A 21384-nucleotide genomic window follows, 5' to 3' on the forward strand; every position below is an offset into this window, starting at 1 on the left:
ACCCCAGAAAATCACAGGTGCTCAATTAATATTCGGTGAATAAACAAATAAACTGAATGAACTCCTCAGAGGGGTGGCTTGATTTCGAATGTAGACAGTCCAAACTATACATGCTTTAAACAAGACTATAAAAAATCTATATTTGTAATTTAAGAAGTAAATTTGCAAAATCCCACAAATGAATGCTTTTAAAAGGGAGTCAGGGGGCACCTGGGAGTCTCAGTTGGTTAAGCATCTGACTTCAGCTTAGGTCATGATTTCAGGGTTCATGGGTTCAAGCCCCCCATCAGGCTCTGTGCTGACAGCTCAGACTTTGGAGCCTGTTTCAGATTCTCTGTCTCCCTCTCTCTCTGTCCCTCACCCGCTCACAATCTGTCTCTCTCTCTCTCTCAAAAATGAATAAATATTATATGTTTTTTCAAATAAAAAGGAGTCAGGTCACAGACTGAATAGAAAACTTTTTGATAGTCCAAATTTTGGTGTTTGAAATTTTTTGTGGAAAATTGGCTGTCATTTACAGAAAATATCCTGTCCTTGGGCCAGCTTAGATGGAAAGAACAGGAATTTTACTTCTCTTCTCTCACTCTGGATGCGTATCTCATTGTAGGGCTCTGACTGATATCTCCATCTCACCAGTTTCCTGACAGGGACCCAGGTCCTAGTAAGGTATTAATAAAGAACTGCAGTGTCAAAGGAGATGACTCAGGAACATATGCAGTTTCAATTCTACTTTATTGTTCTTATTCCAGAATCACTGCCCATATTCTGACCCCCCTCTACATAGACACTCAAGGTCTGTTTATTTCTCCTGTTGCTCCCCTTCTCAAGGTCTACATTCTGGTCTTATGTTTGTAGTCTCTCGTCTCCCAATGAAACTGCCTGAACTCTCTCTGGTCTACACCTGAATTTACGTCTTAGATTTTAAGACCACAAAATGGTTACAATGGATAATAACTTAAGAGTCAAACATATAAGAAAGGTGGACTACCTAAGTCTAGTGACTAATCCTAGGCTAAGTCTGAAACTGGTGTCAGGGAAAGAGCTAGAATAAAACTCCCTTGTCTCCATGTCTAATCTTTTTCCATTGTATTATGGAGACCTGGTTAATTGGTTAATCTGTCCATATGAATCCCAGACTATAGACCCTACTTCCTCACCTGGCTAACATGGCAAGTCCTGAGTGACTTCCTATCTTATTCCAGGCCAAACAGGACTTACATATCACCCCACTCTTTTGGTTTTTCTCAACAGCTGGGCCTACTCTCTTCTTTCCTTACTAAATAGTCTTTCAAAAACTTGGCACTGACAAACCCTCACCATCACCAAGTCTCAGGTAAATGGGAAACTAGTGTGTAACTAGGAGATTGCAATCTTCTATCAAATACTTGAGTGCTTGTCATGGACAGAGCTCTGATTTAATTTAGCTAAAGAGAATTCCCATGGGGACATATACTCTCTTATCTCTCTCTGATTTTTTACATTTACTTAAATAACTTGCCTGGTTCGAGGCTTTAATATTTCAAATCTCAACTTATGTCACTTATTTATGCAATTTCTCCATGCTTTATCTTGACCTACTACTATTTGCCTACAACCCTATGTTTCAAAAAATGTACTGTGACCTATTAGTACGTTATAAAATCAATTTGGCAGGTTTCAATACATTTTTTTTAAAGAAGTGGAGTAGAAAGGAATGGAAAAATAGAATATGCCATGCATAGGAGAGTCAACATTGCTTTGTGAAACTTTGAAAGGTGTGTGTGTGTGTTTATGTATGTATATTTCTGTGTATCTGGATACTAAGTAGTATTTTTTTAACTACAGGTCATGGTCAAAAACACTTGAAAGCCACTCTACCTAGAATGTATTCACTTTATTTCTAACAATAGGTCAACATATTGGCATGTGATTTTTCTTAAAAACTATTGTGTTATTTACAAAGCAAATGAAACTTGAAAGAAAAAAAAAACTTCAGTGATTTTTATGCTCAACTCTTCAAATCAAGTATGTTTACAGAAACAAGAGGAGTAAAGTAAGAGTCACAATCCCTACTTCAGCTTTTAGAGGCCCAGAAAACATATGGTCAGATTTCTAATGCTATTCTGGTGAACCAAACATCTAAATCAGTTTTTAAAGGTGTGATTTATATGCAACTTTCCAGAATACCAGGTACTGTATAGAGAAGGTGCAGAGTACTTGCTACCCTACTTCGGTTAACACCCACAGATAAATCAATTCCTAGCTATCTTTGGTACTTTTCTTCTTGGCATATTGTTTGCTACCCTTTTAACACATTAAAATCTTAACCTATGTGACTAGTATCCCTGGAGCATATAATGACTGTGGATGTGTGCATGAGATACTCTTATCTACTTCGAGGTAGATGAGAGCAAAAGAGATGAAGGGAAAAACTGATGTGTAATTCCTTTATGCCTGTGAAAGGTACATTAGTGAAGAAGAAAAAGAAAAAGAGTAAAGAATGTTCTGAGACTGAGGATTTTAAAATTGGAACACAAAATATCTTTCAGTCATCTAGAGTGTAAAGTTTTTGATGTTTCGTTTTCTCATATTTAAAAGAAAAATAGACACAAAATATACAGATACAAAGAGTAAATAGGAATGACCTTTTTGGAAGACTAGAGATAAAAAGGAATGCAGATATAATTAAAAGTCTGAGAGAAGGAGATGGTTGTAAATTCAGTCATCTCCATCACACTCCGTATGATTTATGAATCATTACAGCTACTTTTGGCACTGGACCAAGAATGGCTTGGGGAAAGTCCTCCTCCACTTGTTTTATTACATTTGTTTGTTTAAGTTTTAGAGACAGATTTCTTTTTTACTACTTGTTACAACAAAACTTCATGAACCAGAAAATGGATGAAACCCAGAAAGATGCTGGAGCCCACGTATCCCATCAAAGAGGAAACTCCTCACAAGGCCTCTCTGAGGAGTTCTCTCCAGCTCTCACAGGCTCTTAAACTAGAAGTCTTAATCTTTTAGAAGTTATCTTAATTTTATTTTTCTTTTATTTTACTTGGTAAGAACATGAGATCTAACCTCATAACAAATGTTTAAGTGTGCAGTCCATTATTGTTGACTCTAAGCCCAATGCTGTGTACCAGATCTCTAGAGCTTATTTATGCTGCTTAACTAAAGCGTTACACCCATTGATTAGAAACTCCCCATTCTCCCATCTCCTCCCAGGCTCTGGAAACCACCATTCCACTGTGATTCTATAAATTTAAGACTGAGTTGGTTCTTAGGCTTCCTTAAGAAGGGGGATCCTTGTGTTATACCACCAAGCCCAACTGAGAAAGAGGCATAACATTCAGAGAGGTAGAAACCCTCGGAAGTCAACTATCTAACTTCCTTATTTGTCAGTAAAGTCACTGTGGCTCAGAAAAGGGAAAGCATTCATCCAAATTAACACCAGTTTCAATGGCAAAGCCAACTCTAATCATTGCTACACCAGTTCTACAAAACCACCCCTGCCCCAGACTTGTTTAGATAAACATTTTAACTGTGATAATGCACCTACAGATTTTTTTAATGTTTTATTTATTTTTGACAGAGAGAGAGAGAGAGAGAGAGAGAGCGCGAGCGAGCATGAGTGGGGGAGGGGCAGACAGAGAGGGAGACAAAGAATGCAAAGCAGGCTCCAGGCCTTGAGCTGTCAGCACAGAGCCCAATGCGGGGCTCCAACTCACAGACCAGGAGATCATGACCTAAGCCGAAGTCAGGAAGTCAGACGCTCAACCAGATCATGACCTGAGCCGAAGTCAGACACTCAACTGACTGAGCCACCCAGGTGCCCTGTGCATCTACTGATTTTAAAGGAAAAGTGCACGTTTGGAATCAACAAAAACCCAGTATCATTTTTCCCACTGTCATTAAAACTGAAAGGATGTCTAACAAAAAACACATGTATTGTAATGTCCTGTCAAGCCCAGTATTCTATGTTGAGGCCATTAGTTTTCTCACTTTGGTCAGCAATGTTCACTCATTTGCCCAAGTTCACACTGAAAGTAAGCGGTGGGATTTCAGGCTATAGGATGTTGAATTCCAAAGGCTATTCTTTAACCTCTGTGCTGTTCTGCAAAGGTGATATTAGCAAAAGGAAAGCTGAGAAATAAGGTGCAGATACAAGCACAACCTATCTCCTAAAATTTCAGTTTCATAGTTAAATGTGCTTATAATAAGAGTACCTTTGTGAACTGAAGTTCATTGAAAGTGATTCTCATTATGGATTTTACATGCCAGAGTCCACATACTAGAGTTGCACACAACAAATAAGCTTTAAGTTGTGCAGCAATTGGAAGTGTGTCTATTTTTCTCAATGACCTCATGGCATTTACTGCAGCCACAAATTCAAAACCCATTTCAGTGGATTGACCATAACTGCAAACCAAGGTACCATTTTAGGGACTGCCTCCTTGATTATAAAGGGTGCCCCTTCTCTGTTTCATTGCTTATGAGTAAAAAGGGGCTTTCTCTTAAAGGTCTGCCTTTCTTCTTAGATCTTCTGCAAATTTATCTATAAATGATTTCAGTTTTAAGCAATGCCTATTTACTTCTAACATGACGTTGTACTCTTTTCCAAAACAAAACAAAACAAAACACAACACAACTGAAAAAGAAAATAAAATAAACTACACTATGAGATGTTGCCCCTTCATTACCCTTATGAGGATAATTTCTCTTATCAAAGTTGCTGTCCTTTGGCCACAGAACAAGTCCTATATTCCTGTATTCCAGCTAGCAGGCTAGACTGTCAATTATTTGTTCTGGTCCTTCTAGTGCTTGTCTTCAAGTCAGTGAGATGAAAGTGTTTCACTTAAACAAATATCACAGTGGTGTCATCACCATGGCAACTAGAAACAAGAGCTTTTTAAAGATGAAAAAATAGTGAATGAGGGAAGGAAAGGTGTTATTATTTATTTTACATTAAATAAAATACATGCAAGTTTAATAGTTGAAAGTAGACTAGAATATGACCAAGAGATAAGAGACTAGCCTCCCTCAACCCTACCCTCACACTTTACCTGCATTCCATTATTGTGAACAAAATGAGAATGATCCAGTGGAAGAATTCAGCTTCCTTCGATAAGAAGTTCCAAATGACACCCATTATTTCAAGCCATTTATTATCAAAAAATCTTATAGAGTTCATTTGGAAAATAAATGGGCATATGCCTTACATCTTTAGAAAAGAAAAACTGATGGTTAGAACATGACGCTGTCAGCGGAGTTCCTAAAAATCCAGTTCTGAATCTTACATACGCTGAGTATCAGTCAATGTGTGGATCTCAGTAGTGTCATTTGTAATTGGAGAAGGGATTCACATCTGCCAGCAGAGCTGTCTTTGAGAGCACATTTCAGAGGTAGTAGGCATTGAGAATGAACACCTTAGTGGCTGGATTTCAACCACTTTAAACTTATTTTGAAACCAATCCAAGTTGCATATTTGTGCATTTCATATGCTTGCATCTTTCACCTGTTTCCCCTCCCCCCTTAAAATTTCTTACATATATGCTTAAATATATTTAATGCACTTGCCAGCATATTTCTTGAAATGTTGAAGCTGAGTTTTATGGTTTAGTTTTGTAATACAGATACTCAGAATAAAGCTCAATCTTTATTTGTATTGTTCAGAATGTCATTATTTTCATTGTCCTGAAGAAATTAAAGGCAAAACTAGAAGCACTAGTGAGAAAATTACTGACTTTGCTTTTCCTTTAGAATAGAGTTGTGTGACTACCTCTGTGTGAGACAAGGACCCTGCTGTTTTAGTGACAGAATAGGGGGTGAGAAATAAGGGGATCGTTTCCTCTCATTTGTTCTTTGGGATTCTCTAGACACTGTTTTCTGGTGCCGTGAAAATTTCTAAATGAGGGAGTCTAAGACAGACTTCACAGAAACCGTCTCCCCCTGCTGATTTGGGGAGCAGAATAGTCATGGCCTGAAACAAAGACTGAAAAAGAAATTGGCTGGCAATGCAGTATTCCCCTGCTTTATTTTATCTGAGTGGAACAAGCCTTGCTATTTCCAAATAAAGTTTTTAGTTTACACACAACTCATCAGCAAGTGTAACGCGGGTTCCTCTAACGACCTTAGCTGATGTGCGGCGCTTTGTATAGAGCCTTCCGTCAAGCAAGCGCTGCTTTTGAAGGAAATGTATCTAGAAGAAGAAACAATGAATTCTGGCAAATTCTGTCCTGTTCAGAATTAGGCTGAAGGACTTTGCTGTCCTAGAAACTTTTGCTCCTCAGCCTGTGGTGAGAGCTTTAGACTTGCTACCAGAAGGCAGCACAAGAAAAGATCTGGTTAGTCTTGGTAGAATGGAAAGGCAATGGGCAAGGAGTTAAGAAACAGCTTCTCATTTCCCTTCTTCCATGCTTTTCTTTGTGAATGTGTAAGAGTAACGTTTTTCGGAACAGAGATTATGTTGGAGCTGCCAGAAATTTAAAGGATTATTTGTTTCAGCGTTCCTCACTGTGTTTTTTAGAATAAGAATTTCATGAGGTGTTAGTAACTAGGAGATTGATATGCAAAAGGGTTCTGGGGCAAACAACTCTGGGAAATGCCAGGTGACCCACAGTTTAGAAAGGCTCTTTACTAGAAGAAATCTCAGAGCTTTTAATATGGTACTTACGTGTGACTCTCCATAAGGGAATTAAATACTTCAATTTCGACAACCATACCTATAAGCTATATTATATAATCTCTCTCCCTCTCTCTCTCTCTCCATATATATATATATATATATATATATATATATATATATATATATATATAAAGGACCTTGAAAAGACCATATTTCTAATACAACTTGACAAACCTGATTCCACCCAAAGTTTTTACCTTACCAAGATTGAAACTGAAGCCTAAGAGAATTAAATTGTTTGCCCAAGGTCCCCTAGTACTCAAATAATCAACACATGATTACAACCTTGCGCTTGAGCCCTATTTTTGGTATTCTGTCTGTTATAGCATGCTGTCTTTCTAATAAGCTTTGTTAAGCTCCATTTTCTACTACTATAAAATGGGGAAATTCATTTTTTTCTGACTCTTTGACAGAGATACTATGAACAAAATGAGAAAAGAACCTGTGTGAATTAGTATAAGAAAAATACTAATATTTCACGTTAGTATATTAAGTATGTGAAAAAAGTATGTGAAGGTATGTGAATTAGTTAGCTTAACACAAATACATACTTTTAAAACTGGTGGCTGTTGTATTTTTGAAAAAACTATCCAGTAATAAGTCACTCATTTTGGAAGCTCCACATTTCCACTGTGAGGATGAGTTGTAGTCTCTCTTTCACACTGCATGATTTGCATAGAAAAGGACTAGAGAGCACTAGAACATTAGAGAGTCCCTGGACAAGCCTCAGGTTGCCCAGGGCCCTTCTGAAATTGTATTTTTAATTCTTTGCTCATATATGTGTTTCCCATATTGTAAAGGACCCTGTGATTTTTTAAAAATTTTGTTATAATCAGAGTTTTAAGTACCTGAAGCCGGGAGCAAATGTCTCTAAGTCAAGCCATATCCCCATAAAACTTGCTGAAAGGTCTTATTTCACTGAACCAGCAATATTGCCCCTTTTCCCCATTTTAAATATGTCTAAACTTAAACATAAACCTACTACATGATCCATTTGTTTTTCTCCTAGGTAAGTAAGTAAATAAATAAATAAATAAATAAATACCACATATGCCCACAGAAACACTTGTACATGAATGTGCATATCAACTTTCTTTGTAATAGTCCCAAACAAGCCGGAAACATCTATTGTCTGTCAATAGACAGATGGATCAACAATATGTAGTATATATTCATACAGTATAACAGGACACAGAAATAAAAAGGAACGAATTCTGGGGTGCTTGGGTGGCTTAGTTAAGCATCTGACTTCGGCTCAGGTCATGATCTCCCGGTTCGTAAGTTCGAGCCCCGTGTCAGGCCCCACACTGACAGCTCAGAGCCTGGAGCCTGCTTTGGATTCTGTGTCTCCCTCTCTCTCTGTCCCTCCCCTACTCATGCTCTGTCTCTTTCTCTCTGTCTCTGTCTCTCAAAAATAAATAAACATTAAAAAGGAATGAACTCTTGATATATGCAATAACATGGATGCATCTTAGGGTAAGTATACTATGTGAAAGAAGTCACACCAAAAAGAGTACATACTGTAAGATTTGATTTATTTTTTTCCATTGTATATATATCCCATTCCCTTTTTTGTTTTTAATTCAGTTAGGTAACATACAGTATGGTATTGGTTTCAGGTGTAGAATCCAGCGATTCATCACTTACATATAATACCCAGTGCTCATCCCAACAAGTGCCCTCCTTAATGCTCATCATCCATTTAGTCCATCTCTCTACTCACCTCCCCTCTAGGAACCCTCAGTTTGTTCTCTGCATTTAAGAGTCTCTTGTGGTTTTCCTCCCTCTGTTTTCGTCTTACTTTTCCTTCCCTTCCCCTAGGTTCATTTGGTTTGCTTTTTAAATTTCACATATGAGTGATATCACATGATGTCTCTCTTTCTCTAGCTGACTTATTTTGCTTAGCATAATACACCCTAGTTCCATTCACAATGCTGCAAATGGCAAGATTTCGTTCTTTCTCATTGCCAAGTAGTATGCCATTATATATATAAACCACATCTTCTTTATCCATTCATCAGTTGATGGACATTTAGGCTCTTTCCATAATTTGGCTATTGTTGATAGCACTACTATAAGCATTGACGTGCATGTGCCCCTTTGAATCAGCATTTTCGTACCCTTCGGATAAATACCTAGTAGTGCAAATGATGAGTCATAGCATAGTTCTATTTTTAATTTTTTGAGGAACCTCCATATTGTTTTCCAGAATAGCTGCACCAGTTTGCATTCCCATCAACAGTGCAAGAGGGTTCCCCTTTCTCCAAGTTGTTGTCTGAGTTGTTGATTTTAGCCATTCTGACAGGTGTGAGGTGGTATCTCATTGTGGTTTTGATTTCTATTCCTCTGATGATGAGTGACGTTGAGCCATGTGTCCGATAGCCATAGGGCTGTCTTCTTTGGAAAAATGTCTATTCGTGCTATCTGCCCATTTCTTCACTGGATTATTGTTTTAATGGTATTGAGCTTTGGTAAGTTATTTTTGATGCAAACCCTTTATCAGATATGTCATTTGCAAATATCTTCTTCCATCCCATAGGCTGCCTTTTAGTTTTGTTGATTGTTTTCCTATGCTATGAAAAGCTCTTTATCTTGACGAGGTCCCAATAGTTCATTTTCTGCTTTTATTTCCCCTGCCTCCAGAGACATGTCTATTAAGAGGTTGATGTGGCCAAGTCCAACAGGTTGCTGCCTGTGTTATCCTCTAGGATTTTGATGGTTTCCTGCCTCACATTTAGGTCTTTCATTCATTTTGAGTTTATTTTTGTATGTGGTATAAGAAAGTGGTCCATTTCTCCCAGCACCATTTGCTGAAGAGAGTATCTTTTTTCTATTGGATATTTTCTTTTTCTTTTTTCAATATATGAAATTTATCGTCAAATTGGTTTCCATACAACACCCAGTGCTCATCCAAAAAGGTGCCCTCCTCAATACCCATCACCCACCCTCCCCTCCCTCCCACCCCCCTATTCTTTCTTCTTTGATGAAGATTAGTTGGCCATACATTTATGGGTCCATTTCTGGGTTCTCTATTCTGTTCCATTGATCTGAGTGTCTGTTTTTGTGCCAGTACCATACTGTCTTGATGATTACAGATTTGTAATATAGCTTGAAGTCCGGGATTGTGATGCCTCCAGCTTTGCTTTTCTTTTTCAGGATTTCTTTGAATATTCAGGGTCTTTTCTGGTTCCATAAAAATTTTAGAATTGTTTGTTCTAGCTCTGTGAAAGATGGTGGTGGTATTTTGATAGGAATGGCACTGAATGTATAGATTGCTTTGAGTAGTATCGACATTTTAACAATGTTTGTTCTTCTAATCCATGAGCATGGATTGTCTTCCCATTTATTTGTGTCTTCTTCAATTTCTTTCACAAGCTTTCTATAGTTTTCAGTGTATAGATCTTTTACCTCTTTGGTTAGATTTAGTTCTAGGTAACATATGGTTTTTGGTTCAATTATACATGGGATCAATTTAATTTATATAAAATTCTAGAAAATTCAGACAAATCTATAGGAACAGAAAGCAGGTGAGTGGTTGCTTAGAGATGGGAGAAAGAAGAGAAGGTGTGGCCAGGGGGTATTATAAAGAAGCATGAGGAAATATTTGGGGGTGATGTCTATGTTTATTAACTTCATTGTGCTATGATTTCATGGGTATGTAAACATGTCAAAATTTGTCAAATTATAGACATTAAATAAGTGTTGTTTGTTGTATTGTATACCAATTATATTCCATAAGTTTTTCTTAACAAAGAAAACTAAGCTTCTTTTGTCAAAATTGGAAAGACCCCTGGGGGAAAGAACGACACTTTTTTTGTGAATTATAAAGCTTGAGCTGTCCCCTTCTCCCCACCGTGACAGACTGCCTGCATGATGCCCTGTTATGGATCCACAGTTGTGCCTTTCAGTAAAACCACAGAGCCATAAGAACCACTCTTTTTGCCCCTGTTCTGGAGGACACCATGTCTACAGTACAGAACTGTTGATTTTCTCTTTCTAAATGGTGTCTCTAGGAATTACTGCAGTGTATACATAAAGGCAGCTCTCTTAGCAATTAGTTCTCTGGTGTGCTCCCAGCTCTAACCTTTCTTCCTATGAAATTTCATTGTTGCTCAAAAGCTTTAAAGCTGCTGTGTCCAGGAATATTTTTGCCAGTAGCATCCAAACATAAAAGAGCTTCTGGTGCTCAAAGGAATGACTCTGAGATATGTTTTCTTCCTAATTGACATAGTTACTGAGCATCATCAGATTTTAGAAATTCTGTTAAAAGTGCCTATTTTCCACATTTATATGGTGTTCTCAGTGTGGGAGCACTAACAAGATAGAAATTTTGCATTATTAAACTCAGAACATATTTTTATTCATATTATTTGTGGCATGTTTTTAAATGAAATGAATCCTTTTAATAAAGCAACTTTAAATTAATGCACAAGGGTATGTTTTTACTATTGTTCCTATGCTGCTGGATGGAATACACAATAACACACTTGAAGATGTTAACTCTCACAAAACCTCTAAAAGGAAGACAGTTTACAAAGAAATGGCAAAGTCTACAAAAGGCAATGTTGAGTTGGAGAGTGCACTGATCAGGGGTCTGAAGAGCTGAGTTCGAATCGAGCGGTGCATTAATTAAGTGGGAAAACTTTGGCAAATGAGTACTCCTCACTGGGAGAGGGATTACTTATCTACTGAATAGAGGGCTATAATAAATGTTCCAATGATTCTTTCCAGCTTTCCACTAAAGATCAGTACCTTCCTTGTGGAATAAAGTGGGATAGGGAAAAAAAACCAAACTGCCCTTAATTGTAGGTTCCTTTTACTTATACAACTTGTACAAAACTGTAAGTTCTGTTCTTGTATTACTTAGAGCAACAGAAAGTGTCCTTTTTACTGATGTTTCTAGAGTAAGGCACATATACTATTAGCACTAAACAATAGAAATTATTTATACAAATATATCTTTACATGTGCATAAATATAAATGCTTGTTATAAATACTCTGGCAATACAAAATGTGGTACCCATTAGCTACAGTTGAGATAATTCATGACACAGGTCCTCACTGCACTGGCAAAATGAAGTATTCTACAGGAATAGTAAAATAAACATGGCAACCCCCTATTAAACAACAGAGTAGCAGGTACTCTCATTAGATGATTTCAGGTTTGAAATAATACCATCATCCTGGCAATCTGGGAACACTGGATGACAATCGAATGCCTAGAGCTTGGAATTATTTTTTTTTTCCCTGTGATAGTTGGTGTTTATATGTATGTTTTGCAGAGACTCAAAAGGATTTATAGAGTCCAGTCTATTTTTATTCCTATGACCCATTATAAAGTAAAACTTTATTTTCAGGGCCCTATTATTTAGTTCTTAGCCATTAATGTTACAGATGTAGTAATTTTCTTTATTCAATGGAATAGTAAAAACACTTTTCTGAGTATAGTGATGGACATGAAATCAGAGAAAATGCCATAAAAGTGATCACAGATTGTCCTTACATGACACCCAGGAGATATTCATCCCTAAAGTTCTATAACAGCCACAGGGATTCAGAGAGCAGTAAAATAATTTTAGTGCACTCTTTTGTAATTGACCATTTCTTCCTAAGAATCTCTAAGGTATGAATCACCTGGCTTTTCAGAATCTCTCTGTCTCTCTCTTATTGTTATCATTAGGAAATCTTTAAAACTTTCCATTTTATATGATTATTTTTCAGAACTTCATATGTAAGAATCCGGTGCACAAAGGAATTTGAAACAATGCCCCAATTTTCCCATCAGGTGTTCTGCGCCCTCCTGTAGGCCCTGATTTCTTCCCAGCATCCTTACTGATTGAGCCTGTATGCTGGGCCTTGAAAGCCCTGCTTTTTGTTTATTGTTCAAACAAACTCTCTTTAATAGCAGTACATGTAAAAGAAGACTTTAGAATTTAATTTATTCCAGTGTAATGAGGCTGCCAAGAAGAGATCAAGGTAAAAGTCAACCTTCCTTCCCCAACCCCCCCAAATAGAGCCTGTAAGAGCCTGGCTCTCACTTACAGTGCCCATCAAATGCCTCTTGTCTCCATGCCTTTGTACCCGCACATGTCCTATTTAAAATGGCATTCTTTTCTCCCTCTCCTTGTCTCCCAGCTAGCTCTAACTTATCCTATAAGCCTTGATTAAGGGCTCCCGCTATAGAAAGTCTAAATCTTCCCCTATAGCCTACCACCAGCTCAATTGGGAAAAGATGCACTGTGTTCTCATTTTGTACATATGCAAATCACAGCCCTTTTCTCTCTGAGTTACATTTATCTCTGTGAATATCTGCATCTCCCAGACAGTGATCTCCTTTAGATCTGGGATTGTTTGCTCACTCTCTCATCTCCAGAGCTAGCCACATACCTGGGCCTTGGACGTCACCCAATCAACTCCGGATGAATAAACAAATGAATGACCCACCTACCAAACCTAGGGTTTTAATCTGGAGAAAAGATTCTAAGAGGCACATGAGAGGGATCTAGATATCCTGACATATTGTCATTACCATAATAATAGCTAATCTGTATTTATTGCTTACTAAGTGCCACACCATCTTTCAAGTTTTTCGTATATATCAAGTCGTGTATTCGTGGCCAAGACAAATATGGTGATACTATTATCATACTCATTTTGCACTAAGAAAATCTGAGGCACACAGAAATTAGTAAATGACATAACATTGAACAGCGCAAGGTAGATTCAGGTTTCGTACCCCAGAGCCTCTCAACTACTCTCCACTACTAGTACAGGGAATCGGACTAGGCTGCAACTGTAAAAGAAGGAAGAAATTATCTCCAGTGTTGGAACCCAAAGCTGGCATATATTATAAGTAAGTGGTTGTCTCTGTGATTTGTTCGGAGTGTTCTAAAGGCTGGAATCCCATTGAATTGGCAATGGCTTTTGTCTCAATAGAAAAAAAAGAGAGAGAGAGAGAGAGAGAGAATTATCCAACAATGGAACAGACTAGCCCTGAAGCCACTCGTTGGTAAAAATGTTTAAGCAGAGACTGAGCTTCCACTTGGTGGGGGATTTTGGAACTAGAATTCATTCCTCTGAGAAAGATTAGATACTGGCGAGTTGTCAGCATTGATGCCAGTGTAGCTATGTTTTGGCTAGCCACATACTCAGATACAGAAGTTGTCCAAATGAGGTCACTGAACACTTTCAAATAACCAAGACACCATTCAGACCCAAATCAAAAATTTTCTACTAGAAGAACTGGACATAAGGCACAATGGAAAGAACATAGACTAAAAGGATAAGAGACATAATATCTGCCACTCACTAATCAAATGACAGTGTCTATATCATTTAATCTTCTAGAGTCTCAGTTTCTTTAGCAGTAGGATAGGACTAATAATAGCTTCCATACTTTCAATAGGCATGGATCAAAGACAGTTTTGAAAGTATTAAAATGTGATGTAAATATAAAATTTCCATAAAGGAGATATGGGACAAAGTTATGAGGCAACCAATTAATATCATGCATATTTATATACATGTACACTTATCCAGCCTATAACTATTATCAACTATCATGACTCTCTTAAACATTTTCCAGTATTATTCAGCTACCTTTGTCAAAAATATCTTACTCTCTCTCAGGGTGCCTGGGGGGCTCAGTCAGTTGAGCATCCGACTCTTGATTTTGGCTCAGATCATGATCTCACAGTCGTGAGACCGAGCCCCTCATCAGGCTCTGTGCTGACAGCATGGAGCCTGCTTGGGATTCTCTCTCTGCCCCCCCCTCTGCCCCTCTCCCCCTCAAAATGAATAAATAAAAAATTTTAAATGTCTTATTCTCATGGTCTGAATATATTGATTTACCTCACATGAACTTGTACCCCCTCCTGGATGATATTTTCTGTGTCTCAGTCCTTATACCATAATCATAGAATATAAATATCCCTGACTACTTAAAATTCTTACGTTGCTGGGATCAGAGACACAGTGTAGAATTTTAAGGTTGGTAGTAGGAGAATCATTCTCTTTCTCTTTCCTGCATATTAATATCTGCTCAGATAACATCAGCAGAAGATGCGTAGTAACAGCATTTGCTTAGTAATAATACCAGCAGGAACATCTGTATGTGCAGATTTGGGCTGTGCTTTAATCTCAGTGGCAGGCAGTCTTGGTCAAGGGAAAGAAAATAATCTTATCCTAGGTTATAGAGTTGCCATTGGTGAAGAATACAGTTTACACACCAAACAAATTGTCAAATAATTTTAGATGGGATTAAAGAAAAAAGTAGCACTCAGAATGGGGAAGGATGGAGAAAAAACCTAAAAGAAGTAAGAATAAGAGGAAGAAGTGAAATGAGAAGATGAATTTCAAGGAAAGAAAAGACAACAGAATGAGAAAAATAAGGAAAAAACTCATTAACAAGGTGAAGAAAAGAACAAGTCCTCTGTACCTGTTTTGTTGGACAGTTGAAGGGGCTCCCTGAACCCCACTGTTCTCCAAATTTCCAGAGATGGATTAGTAAAATAATATAAGCTGAGCATAAATTTGCTGACTATGGTAAAGTAGAGTCACCTTGGACCTCATCAGCATTGCTAAACATCACCCGTAACCTTTCCATTATCACTGAGGGTCTGCTCAGCACCAGGCCCAACTGCTCCAATAATTTCAATTACTTTCCCTGACAAATTTTATGTTTCATGTATTTTAGTGGCCTGATAATTATGATTTCTCTCATTTCTCGCTATCGAGCTTAATGGGTTCCAGCATGAGTGTGCAGTTTCAGAAATGAAGTTCCACTTGAATTCACAAGTTATTATCTACTTTCATTAATGGAATTGGAAAAGAGAGAGTGGAAAAGAAATAAAGAATGAGGAAGAAGGAAGAGATGAGTGAGCAGGAGGAGGGGGGAAAGGAAAACAAAAGGCCAGGATTAAAAAAAAAATCAACCAAATGGGAAAGAAACAGTCAGACTAAGTATAAATAGAAAGTAGAAAGGAAAATATGTTGAAAATCTTTTTTTTTAAATATGAAAAGCACTGAATAGGTTATTTCCATTATTAGACCCATGAGTGATGAAAAGGCATGATGTATTGGAAAATTCCCAGGTTTTGCAGCTAGACCACATAGGGTTAAAGAACCTGGTTCTTTCATTTACTTGCTGTGTAATCCAAAAGTATGTTATTTGAGCTCACTGAGATTCATCTGTTTTCTTCTTTGTGTGAATAAGAACACTGACTTTATGGACTAATTCCACTTCCTCTTTCTCAGTCCTTCCTATGTGTATCAACAACTTTTTATAAAATGACAGCCATGGAATGACGACTGAAAAATTGTCCTACTGCAGGTAAATGGGCTTTCTGAGAGGTTATAGATCTGGAGGCAGAGATGAATGAGAGCTTAGTTTGCCTAGGCATCCACACAACTTTCCTCCCCCATGAAGATATGATTCTACTCCCACTTGTCTGGCATAAGATATGGGAATGTCCAACTTTGAACAATGGAAGCCTTAGCAAAAAAGATTATTTGTGTCAGTTCTCATGATTACTATGTAAGCCCTCATGAAGCCAAGTGGCACACAGCTGAAGGTGTCATCTGTTCAGGTGAAGATATGTTCAATAGGTTGCAATTTCTCCAGCTTTATGGAATTCTGATTTTTGGCCAAATAATTGGTAACTTAATCTGACTTTATAATAGTTTATGTATGTCATCTCTTATAACCAACATTTAATCCACCTGAGATTTATCTGAGAAAAGTAGAACATAGAAAGATGAAGAATTAACCCTTGACTTCAAGAAGCCCATAAACTAGTAGGGGCATAAGAGGAATATATAAATAAGTATAATAGAAAATGAATATGATAAATGCTATAAAATGGCATTTTGGATCATATAGATTTAAGGAAAGAAAATGTTTTATCTATCATAAAATATTATATTTTAATAAGGGCCCAGGTTGGTTTTTTTAAATGTTTATTTTAATTCTAGTTAACATACAGTGTTACATTAGTTTCAGACATACAGTATAGTAATTCAACAATTCTATACAACACCTGGTGATCATCACAAGTGCACTCCTTAATCCCCATCATCTATTTTATTGATCTTACCCACCTCCCTTCTGATAGCCATCAGTCTGTTCTCTATAGGTAAGAGTCTGTTTCTTGGTTTCTCTCTCTCTCTCTCTCTCTCTCTCTCTCTCTCTCTTTCTCTCTCTCTCTCTCAATCTCTCTCTCTTCTTTTCCCTTTTGCTCCTCTGTTTTGTTTCTTTAATTCCACATATAAGTGAAATCATATGGTATTTATCTTCCTCTAACTTATTTCACTTAGTATTATAATCTGCTAGTTCCATCCATGTCATTGCACATGACAAGATTTCATTATTTTTTATGACTGAATAGTGGTCCACTGTGTATATATATATCACATCTTTATCCATTCATCAATTGATGGACACTGGGCTGCTTCCATATCTTGGCTATTGTAAATAATGCTGCTATAAACATAGGGGTGCATGTATCCCTTTGAATTAGCATTTTTGTATTCTTTGGTAACCCAGTAGTATGATTGTTAGATCATAGAGTAGCTCTATTTTTAACTTTTTAGGGAACCTCCATACTGTTTTCCAAAGTGGCTGCACCAGTTTACATTCCCATCAACAGTGTAAGATGGTTCCTTTTTGTCCACACCCTCATCAACAAGGGACCCAAGTCTTAAGCCAAGGGAATGGATATCTAGTTTTACAATTTCAAACATCAGTGAGCTACTTGGGAAAATAAAAGGAGGATTACAGAGTCCTTCCCTATTTTCCTGAAAATACATCAGATAGATGGCAACAACTGAGCCCTGTACTGAAGGCACTTAAAGTAATAAAATGATAAAGATTTAGAAAGAAGAAGAATACTCAAAGTAACATTAGAATTAATCAAACATTTTAAAGGTAACAAAAAAGCAGCAGTAGTAAAGAAAAATTTTTAAATAACCATGCATGGAAATAGCTACACTCATGAATCATTTAAAATGCCTTTACTCTGGGGGTGCCTGGGTGGCTCAGTCAGTTAAACGTCCGACTTCGACTCAGGTCATGATCTTGTTGTCTGTGAGTTTGAGCCCTGCTTCAGGCTCTGTGCTAACAGCTCAGAGCCTGGAGCCTGATTCAGATTCTGTGTCTCCCTCTCACTCTGCCATGCTGTGTCTCTCTCTTTCACTCTCTCAAAAATCAATAAACATGGAAAAAATAAAAATAAAATGCTTTTACTCTGTATTCTGCAACTGAAAAGGATATCAGTTTTCTCCAGGGATCCTAATAGGGACCAATGAAAGATAGTTCATCTTCATTTCAGTTAAGATGAAGTCAAAATGGCAGTTCTGCTTACTGCAAATTGTAGGAAAAAAATAATTCACTGGACAACATGTTTCTCTCTTATCAAGTACCATTCTGCCAAGGCAACGAAAGACAACTTGAAATTTCTTAAGGTCATTTATACTTTTCTGTAAATACATTTTAAAACACCATTCTGTAGGAGGAATTAGATCAGTTTATCCACTGATTGACCCAATCATATCAGCCTTGGCTTTTCAGAAAAGGAACATGCCTTTTCAAAAACAGTGTGCATGTCAAACTAATCAAAGTGATATACCACATTAACAAAAGAAAGGATAAGAACCATATGGTCCTCTTAATAGATGCAGAAAAAGCATTTGACACAATACAGCATCTTTTCTTGATAAAAACCATCAACAAAGTAGGTATAGATGGAACATACCTCAACATAAAAAAGGTCATATATGAAAGGCCCACAGCTGATATCATCGTCAATGGGGGAAAACAGAGAGCTTCCCCACTAAGGTCAGGAACATGACAGAGATGTCCACTTTCATCACTGTTGTTCAACATAGTACTGGAAGTCCTAGCCTCAACAATCAGACAACAAAAAGGAATGAAAGGCATACAAATTGGCAAGAAAGAAGTACAACTTTAACTACTGGCATATGACATGATCCTTTATGTAGAAAATCCAGACTCCACAAAAAAAAAAAAAATTGCTAGAACTAATACATGAATTCAGCAAAATCAGAGGATATAAAATCAATGTACAGAAATCAGTCGCATTTCTATACACCAATAATGAAGCAGCAGAAGGAGAAATCAAGGAATCGGTCTCATTTAAAATTATAGCAAAAGCCATAAGATACCTAGGAATAAACCTTAACAAAGAGGTCAAAGATATGTACTCTGAAAACGATAGAACACTTATGAAAGAAATTGAAGAAGACACAAAGAAATGGGAAAACATTCCATGCTCACGGATTAGAAGAACAAATATTGTTAAAATGTCTATATTAACCAAAGCAATGTGTACATTTAATTCAATCCTTATCAAAATAACATCAGCAAACAATTGATTGCTAGAAGAAACAATCCTAAAACTTGTATGGAACCACAAAAGACTCCAAATAGCCAAAGTAGTCCTGAAAAAGAAAAGCAAAGCTGGAGGCATCACAATTCTGGACTTCAAGTTGAATTACAAAGCTATAGTCAGTCAGGCTCTGAACTGGTGGCACAGAGCCTGCTTGGGATTCTCTCTCTCTCTCTCTCTCTCTCTCTCTCTCTCTCTCTCAAAATAAATGAATAAACATTAAAAAAAAGTTGTAGTCATCAAGACAGTATGGTACTAGCACAAAAACAGGCACATAGATCAGTGGAACAGAACAGAACGTTGAGAAATGGATCCACAACCATGTAATCAACTTATCTTTGACAAAGCAGGAATGAATATACAATGGAAAAAAGATAGTCTCTCCAAGAAATGGTGTTAGGAAAACTGGACAGTGACATGCAGGAGAATGAAACTGGACCACTTTCTTATATCATACACACACACACACACACACACACACACACAAATAAATAAATTCAAAATTAATGAAAGACCTAAATGTGGGACAGGAAACCATCAAAATCCTAGAGAAGAACACAGGCAGCAACCTCTTTGACCTCAGCCATAGCAACTTCTTGCTATACCTATCGCTGGAGGCAAGGAAAACCGCAGCAAAAATTAACCATTGAGGCCTCATCAAGATAAAAAGCTTCTGTACAGTGAAGGAAACAATCAACAAAACTAAATGGCAGCCTATGGAATGGGAGAAGATATTTGCAAATGACATATCTGATAAAGCTGATAAAGGATTAGCATGTAAAATCTATAAAGGACTTATCAAATTCAACACCCAAAAAACAAATAACCCAGTTAAAAAATGAGCAGAAGACACGAGTAGACATTTTTCAAAAGAAGACCTATATGGCCAACAGACTTGAAAACAGCAGGGAAATATGAATCAAAATCATCACGAGATACCACCTGACATCTGTCAGAATGGCTAAAATTAACAACACAAGAAACTGCAGGTCTTGGCGAGGATGTAGAGAAAGAACTGTCTTGCACTATTGGTGAAAATGCAAACTGGTGCAGTCAATCTGGAAAAGAGTAGGGAGGTTCCTCAAAAAAGTAAAAATAGAACTACCCTAAGATCCAGCAAATGGATACAAACGGATACAAAAATACAGATTCAAATGCAAACATGTATCCCACTGTTTATAGCAACATTATCAATAATAGCCAAACTATGGAAAGAGTCAAAATGTTCACTGACTGATGAATGGATAAAGAAGACATGGGGACACCTGGGTGGCTCAGTTGGCTGAGCATCTGACTTCGGCTCAGGTCATGATCTCATGGTTCATGGATTTGAGCCCTGCTTCAGGCTCTGTGTTGACAGCTCAGAGCCTGGAGCCTGCTTCAGATTCTGTGTCTCCTTCTTTCTCTGCCTCTCCCCCACTCATGTTCTGTCTCTGTCTCTCAAAAATGAATAAACATTAAAAAAAAAGATGTGGTATATATATACAATGGAATATCACTCAGCTATCTGAAAGAATGAAATCTTGGGGCATCTGGATGGATCAGTTGGTTGAGTAAACAACTCTTGATCTTGGCTCTCTGGTCATGACCTAATGGTTCATGAGACTGAGCCACATATCGAGCTCTGTGCTGAGAACATCAAGCCTGCTTGGGATTCTCCCTCTCCCTCTCTCTCTGTCCCTCCTTGGCTCACACACACACTCTCTAAAAATAAATAAATAAACTTTAAGGAAAATAAAAGATGAAATCTTGCCTCTTGCAACCATGTGGATGGAGCTAAAGAGTATTATGTTAAGTGAATAAGTCAGTCAGAGAAAGACAAATACCATATGATTTCACTCACATGTGGGATTTAAGAAACAAAACATATGAACATATGGAAAGAAAAAAAAAGAGAGAGGGAAACCATGAAACATTCTAAAGATAGAAAACAAACAGGGCTGATCTAGGAAGATGGGTGGGGGATGGGCTAAATGGATAATGAGTATTATGGAGTCCCCTTAAGATGAGCACTGGGTGTTATAAGTAAGTAAAGAATCACTGAATTCTGCTCCTGAAGCCAATATTGCACTCTATGTTAACTAGAGTTTAAATAAAATTTTAAAAAGAAAAAAGAAAAAAAACAAAACACTGTGTGCATGTCTACCCTGCTCTAGGCACTGTGTATGATACAGTGGGTACAAAGACAAATGAGCAAATATTGTTCTTGAAGCACTTGCAAAACCAAACAAACACAGAGTGCTATGGTAGCTGATGGGGAAGAGAGTGAACAATTAAGTGTGTGACAGGAAAGTAGCAAGCTTCACAAACAG

The sequence above is a fragment of the Felis catus genome, chromosome C2, assembly GCF_018350175.1.
Source record: "Felis catus isolate Fca126 chromosome C2, F.catus_Fca126_mat1.0, whole genome shotgun sequence".
In the NCBI taxonomy this organism is placed as follows: Eukaryota; Metazoa; Chordata; class Mammalia; order Carnivora; family Felidae; genus Felis; species Felis catus.